Source organism: Lolium rigidum, chromosome 7 (genome assembly GCF_022539505.1).
Source record: "Lolium rigidum isolate FL_2022 chromosome 7, APGP_CSIRO_Lrig_0.1, whole genome shotgun sequence".
In the NCBI taxonomy this organism is placed as follows: domain Eukaryota; kingdom Viridiplantae; phylum Streptophyta; class Magnoliopsida; order Poales; family Poaceae; genus Lolium; species Lolium rigidum.
The window spans coordinates 192,688,180-192,695,556 of record NC_061514.1 but is presented as its reverse complement, the minus strand read 5'-3'; positions in this window follow the sequence as shown (position 1 = coordinate 192,695,556).

The window sequence follows — 7,377 nt, the reverse complement described above, 5'->3', positions numbered from 1 at the left end:
CATATTCATATATGTGTGCCTCATTTTATCTTTGTACCCCATTTTACTATTGCACAACTACTATTAAAATCGTGACCCTGGCCTATCTCCAACCATTAATGCACAACCAAACAAAGAAAACATTTGGTCCACCAAACAACAGCTAAACAACGAGTCAAGATCTTCTTCAAGTGATCTTACACCAAAAACATCATTCTTCCCAATGATTCGGTAAACCTAGGTCTCTAGGGAAAAAGCGACAAGTACTACAATCCGATAATCCAGGTCGAATGTATCACTCACTCTCTCCAACTTCTCCCCCACACACTCTCCACCCCGCGACTGCACCACCACGCTCCATTCCATAACCCGCATCGTTGTCCTTGCCCACCCGCACCGCCGCCTCCATCTGCACCATCGTCCATCCGCCGTGTGTCGTCTTGGTCTGGCCCATGCCGCCACCATCCTCACTGCACCACTGCCTCGGTCCGCCACACCAGCTGCCTTGGTGAATGTCGTGCGGCCACCGCCTTCTCAAATTTTTGTGTAGATAATTTGTTAATTACGTTAGTGCAGTTGTTGGATAGTGTTAATGTTAATGCAGTGTGTAGATAATTTGTCAAAGAAAATAGTGTAGTTGTTAGTGATGTTAGTGTAGTGTCGTGTAATTTGTTTGAGAAAAGTACTCTAGTTCTTAGATTTGGCTCCTAAAAATTGTGAGTGTAGTATAAATAAAATTGGTAGTTTATTTATTAAGTTGATTTATCCGTGTTGTTAGTTCCGTGCTAGAGCGGATGTGTAAGTTCCGTGGTGTGCACAATAAGAACACAAGAAAACCATGTGTGTGTGTGGGGGGGGAGGCAATCATGATCAACAAAGAAAAGCATCATCTTGGAATGTGGTCGGATCTAGAGGTGCGACATGCGCCTATGAATGTATGGCGGTGAAACACTTGAGTGATAAGGAAATTCTCAACTTCCCCGATGAGCGACGTGTCATGCACTTACTCGCGCAATCATGGATGAGGATGGACACCAAGGTCGAGGAGGAGGGAGCTGAAAGAACATCTCTCATATTATGTTTTGAGTGTTTGATGTCAATATATGTGATACACTAATGGTTGTTTAAGTGGTACAGGGATTACATAGATACATTTGTATGTGTGCTTGATGTGGTCAGTTTTGTCAAATTGCATTTGCAAAAATGTTCATCAGGCCGGATAATCCGGGCCGGATATTTCCAAAATATCCGGCCCCCAGAATTTCGGCTAAGGACTTGAGGAAATGCAGCTCAGTATAGGGGTCGGACATTTGCCCGGATATTGTCCCGGTTTTGTACCAGGGCCGGATTATCCGGGCCGGATATTACAAGAATATCCGGCCCCCTCGAAAATGGCTAAGGACCTGAAGAATTGCTTCTCTGGATAGGGGCCGGACATTGTCATGGTTTTGTACCTGGAGGCCGGATTATCCGGGGGTGATACGTCTCCGACGTATCGATAATTTCTTATGTTCCATGCCACATTATTGATGATATCTACATGTTTTATACACATTATATGTCGTATTTATGCATTTTCCGGCACTAACCTATTAACGAGATGCCGAAGAGCCGCTGTCGTTTTCTCGCTGTTTTTGGTTTCGTAAATCCTAGTAAAGAAATATTCTCGGAATTGGACGAAATCAACGCCTGTGGTCCTATTTTGCGACGAAGCTTCCAAAAGACCAAGGGAGAGTCGAAGTGGGGCCACGAGGTGGCGACACACCAGGGCGGCGCGGCCCAGGCCCTGGCCGCGCCGGCCTGTGGTGTGGGCCCCTCGCGTCGCCCCTTTACCTGCCCTTCCGCCTACAAATAGCCTTCGTCGCGAAACCCCCAGTACCGAGAGCCACGATATGGAAAACCTTACTAAGACGCCGCCGCCGCCAATCCCATCTCGGGGGATTCTGGAGATCACCTCCCGCACCCTGCCGGAGAGGGGATTCATCTCCCGGAGGACTCTTCACCGCCATGGTCGCCTCCGGAGTGATGAGTGAGTAGTTCACCACTGGACTATGGGTCCATAGCAGTAGCTAGATGGTTGTCTTCTCCTCATGTGCTTCATTGTCGGATCTTGTGAGCTGCCTAACATGATCAAGATCATCTATCTGTAATTCTATATGTTGTGTTTGTCGGGATCCGATGGATAGAGAATACTATGTTATGTTGACTATCAATCTATTACCTATGTGTTGTTTATGATCTTGCATGCTCTCCATTATTAGTAGAGGCTCGGCCAAGTTTTTGCTCTTAACTCCAAGAGGGAGTATTTATGCTCGATAGTGGGTTCATGCCTCCATTAAATCTGGGACAAGGATGTAAAGTTCTAAGGTTGTGGATGTGCTGTTGCCACTAGGGATAAAACATTGATGCTATGTCCGAGGATGTAGTTATTGATTACATTACGCACCATACTTAATGCAATTGTCTCGTTGTTTTGCAACTTAATACTGGAAGGGGTTCGGATGATAACCTCGAAGGTGGACTTTTTAGGCATAGATGCATGCTGGATAGCTGTCTACGTACTTTGTCGTAATGCCCAATTAAATCTCACAATATTCATCATATCATGTATGTGCATTGTTATGCCCTCTCTATTTGTCAATTGCCCGACTGTAATTTGTTCACCCAACATGCTATCTTATGGGAGAGACACCTCTAGTGAACCGTGGACCCCGGTCCATTCTTTACATCTGAAATACAAATCTGCTGCTATTGTTCTTTACTCGTTCTTGCAAACAATCATCATCCACACTATACATCTAATCCTTTGTTACAGCAAGCCGGTGAGATTGACAACCTCACTCGTTTCGTTGGGGCAAAGTACTTTGGTTGTGTTGTGCGAGTTCCACGTTGGCGCCGAATCTCCGGTGTTGCGCCGCACTACATCCCGTCGCCATCAACCTTCAACGTGCTTCTTGACTCCTACTCGGTTCGATTAAACCTTGGTTTCTTACCGAGGGAAACTTGCCGCTGTGCGCATCACACCTTCCTCTTGGGGTTCCCAACGGACGTGTCAACTACACGCATCAAGCAAATTTCTGGCGCCGTTGCCGGGGAGATCAAGACGCGCTGCAAGGGGAGTCTCCACAATCCAATCTCTTTACTTTGTTTTTGTCTTGCTTTATTTTATTTACTACTTTGTTTGCTGCACTTATATCAAAACACAAAAAATTAGTTACTTGCATTTACTTTATCTAGTTTGCTTTATTTACTACTGATAAAATGGCCACTCCTGAAAATACTAAGTTGTGTGACTTCACAACCACAAATAATAATGATTTGTTATGCATACCTATTGCTCCACCTGCTACTACAACCGAATTCTTTGAAATTAAACCTGCTTTACTGAATCTTGTTATGCGAGAGCAATTTTCTCGGTGTTAGTTCTGATGATGCCGCTGCCCATCTCAATAATTTTGTTGAATTGTGTGAAATGCAAAAGTATAAAGATGTAGATGGTGACATTATAAAATTAAAATTGTTTCCTTTCTCATTAAGAGGAAGAGCTAAAGATTGGTTGCTATCTCTCGCCTAAGAATAGTATTGATTCATGGACTAAATGCAAGGATGCTTTTATTGGTAGATATTACCCCCTGCTAAAATTATATCTTTGAGAAGTAGCATAATGAATTTTAAACAATTAGATAATGAACATGTTGCTCAAGCTTGGGAAAGAATGAAATCTTTGGTTAAAAATTGCCCAACCCATGGACTGACTACTTGGATGATCATCCAAACCTTTTATGCAGGATTGAACTTTTCTTCGCGGAACCTATTGGATTCAGCTGCTGGAGGTACCTTTATGTCCATCACTCTTGGTGAAGCAACAAAGCTCCTTGATAATATGATGATTAATTACTCTGAATGGCACACAGAAAGAGCTCCACAAGGTAAGAAGGTAAATTCTGTTGAAGAAACCTCTTCCTTGAGTGATAAGATTGATGCTATTATGTCTATGCTTGTGAATGATAGGACTAATGTTGATCCTAATAATGTTCCGTTAGCTTCATTGGTTGCCCAAGAAGAACATGTTGATGTAAACTTCATTAAAATAATAATTTCAACAACAATGCTTATCTAACAATTCTAGTAATAACTATAGGCCATATCCTTATAATAATGGTAACGGTTATGGTAATTCTTATGGGAATTCTTACAACAATAATAGGAACACACCCCTGGACTTGAAGCTATGCTTAAAGAATTTATTAGTACACAAACCGCTTTTAACAAATCGTTGAGGAAAAGCTAAATAAAATTGATATTCTCGCTTCTAAGGTTGATAGTCTTGCCTCTGATGTTGATCTTTTGAAATCGAAAGTTATGCCTAATAGGGATATTGAAAATAAAATTGTTACTACAGCAAATGCAATCCAAGTTAGAATTAATGAGAACATAAGATTGATGGCTGAATTGCATGCTAGGTGGGAAAGAGAAGAAAATGAAAAACTAGCTAAAGAGAATAATGTAGCTAAAGTTTGGACTATTACCACCACTAGTAATGTTAATGATTCACATGTTTCTGCACCTCCTACTATTAATGGTAAAATAATTGGTGTTGGCAATGTCACTACTCCTAGTGCAAAGCCCGCAAAACTGCCTGAAACTGCTAAAACTGCTGAAACTACCTGTGATAAAACTGCTGAAATTTTTTCCATCATTGGGGATGAAGATCCCATTGCTTTAGATTATAATGGTTTGGATTTTGATGATTGCCACATCTCTGAAGTTATAAAGTTCTTACAAAAACTTGCTAAGAGTCCCAATGCTAGTGCTATAAACTTGGCTTTCACAAAGCATATTACAAATGCTCTCATAAAAGCTAGAGAAGAGAAACTAAAACTTGAAACTTCTATTCCTAGAAAGCTAGAGGATGGTTGGGAGCCCATCATTAAGATGAAGGTCAATAACTTTGATTGTAATGCTTTATGTGATCTTGGTGCAAGTATTTCCGTTATGCCTAAGAAAATCTATAATATGCTTGACTTGCCACCGTTGAAGAATTGTTATTTGGATGTTAATCTTGTTGATAATGCTATAAAGAAACCTTTGGGGAGAGTTAATAATGTTAATATTACCATTAACAATAACCTTGTCCCCGTTGATTTTGTTGTCTTGGATATTGAATGCAATGCATCTTGTCCCATTATATTGGGAAGACCTTTTCTTCGAACTATTGGTGCTACCATTGATATGAAGGAAGGTAATATTAAATATCAATTTCCTCTCAAGAAAGGTATGGAACACTTCCCTAGAAAGAGAATGAAGTTACCTTTTGATTCTATTATTAGAACAAATTATGATGTTGATACTTCGTCTCTTGATAATACTTGATATACACTTTCGCGCCTAGCTGAAAGGCGTTAAAGAAAAGCGCTTATGGGAGACAACCCATGTTTTTACTACAGTATTTTTGTTTTGAATTTGAGTCTTGGAAGTTGTTTACTACTGTAGCAACCTCTCCTTATCTTAGTTTTGTGTTTTGTTGTGCCAAGTAAAGTCTTTGATAGTAAAGTGAATACTAGATTTGGATTACTGCGCAGACACAGATTTCTTTGCTGTCACGAATTTCGACCTGCCTCTCTGTAGGTAGCTCATAAAAATATGCCAATTTACGTGCGTGATCCTCGGATATGTACGCAACTTTCATTCAATTTGGGCATTTTCATTTGAGCAAGTCTGGCGCCTCAATAAAATCCATCTTTACGAACTGTTCTGTTTTGACAGATTCTGCCTTTTATTTCGCATTGCCTCTTTTGCTATGTTGGATGAATTTCTTTGATCCATTAATGTCCAGTAGCTTTATGCAATGTCCAGAAGTGTTGAGAATGATTATGTCACCTCTGAACATGTTAATTTTTATTGTACACTAACCCTCTAATGAGTTGTTTCGAGTTTGGTGTGGAGGAAGTTTTCAAGGATCAAGAGAGGAGAATGATGCAATATGATCAAGGAGAGTGAAAGCTCTAAGCTTGGGGATGCCCCGGTGGTTCACCCCTGCATATTCTAAGAAGACTCAAGCGTCTAAGCTTGGGGATGCCCAAGGCATCCCCTTCTTCATCGACAACATTATCAGAGTTCCTCCCCGAAACTATATTTTTATTCCGTCACATCTTATGTACTTTGCTTGGAGCGTCGGTTTGTTTTTGTTTTTGTTTTGTTTGAATAAAATGGATCCTAAATTCATTGTGTGGGAGAGAGACACGCTCCGCTGTTGCATATGGACAAATATGTCCGTAGGCTTTACTCATAGTATTCATGGCGAAGGTTGAATCTTCTTCGTTAAATTGTTATATGGTTGGAATCGGGAAATGCTACATGTAGTAATTCTAAAATGTCTTGAATAATTTGATACTTGGCAATTGTTGTGCTCATGTTTAAGCTCTTGCATCATATACTTTGCACCCATTAATGAAGAAACACCTAGAGCTTGCTAAATTTTGTTTGCATATTTGGTCTCTCTAAAGTCTAGATAATTTCTAGTATTGAGTTTTGAACAACAAGGAAGACGGTGTAGAGTCTTATAATGTTTACAATATGTCTTTTATGTGAGTTTTGCTGCACCGGTTCATCCTTGTGTTTGTTTCAAATAACCTTGCTAGCCTAAACCTTGTATCGAGAGGGAATACTTCTCATGCATCCAAAATCCTTGAGCCAACCACTATGCCATTTGTGTCCACCATACCTACCTACTACATGGTATTTCTCCGCCATTCCAAAGTAAATTGCTTGAGTGCTACCTTTAAAATTTCCATCATTCACCTTTGCAATATATAGCTCATGGTACAAATAGCTTAAAAACTATTGTGGTATTGAATATGTACTTATGCACTTTATCTCTTATTAAGTTGCTTGTTGTGCGATAACCATGCTCCTGGGGACGCCATCAACTACTCTTTGTTGAATATCATGTGAGTTGCTATGCATGTCCGTCTTGTCCGAAGTAAGAGAGATCTTCCACTTTAATGGTTAGAGCATGCATATTGTTAGAGAAGAACATTGGGCCGCTTAACTAAAGCCATGAATCATGGTGGAAGTTTCAGTTTTGGACATATATCCTCAATCTCATATGAGAACACTAATTGTTGCCACATGCTTATGCATTAAAGAGGAGTCCATTATCTGTTGTCCATGTTGTCCCTGGATGGATGTCTAAGTTGAGAATAATCAAAAGCGAGAAATCCAAAATGCGAGCTTTCTCCTTAGACCTTTGTACAAGCGGCATGGAGGTACCCCTTTGTGACACTTGGTTAAAACATGTGTATTGTGATGATCCCGGTAGTCCAAGCTAATTAGGACAAGGTGCGGGCACTATTAGTATACTATGCATGAGGCTTGCAACTTGTAAGATATAGTTTA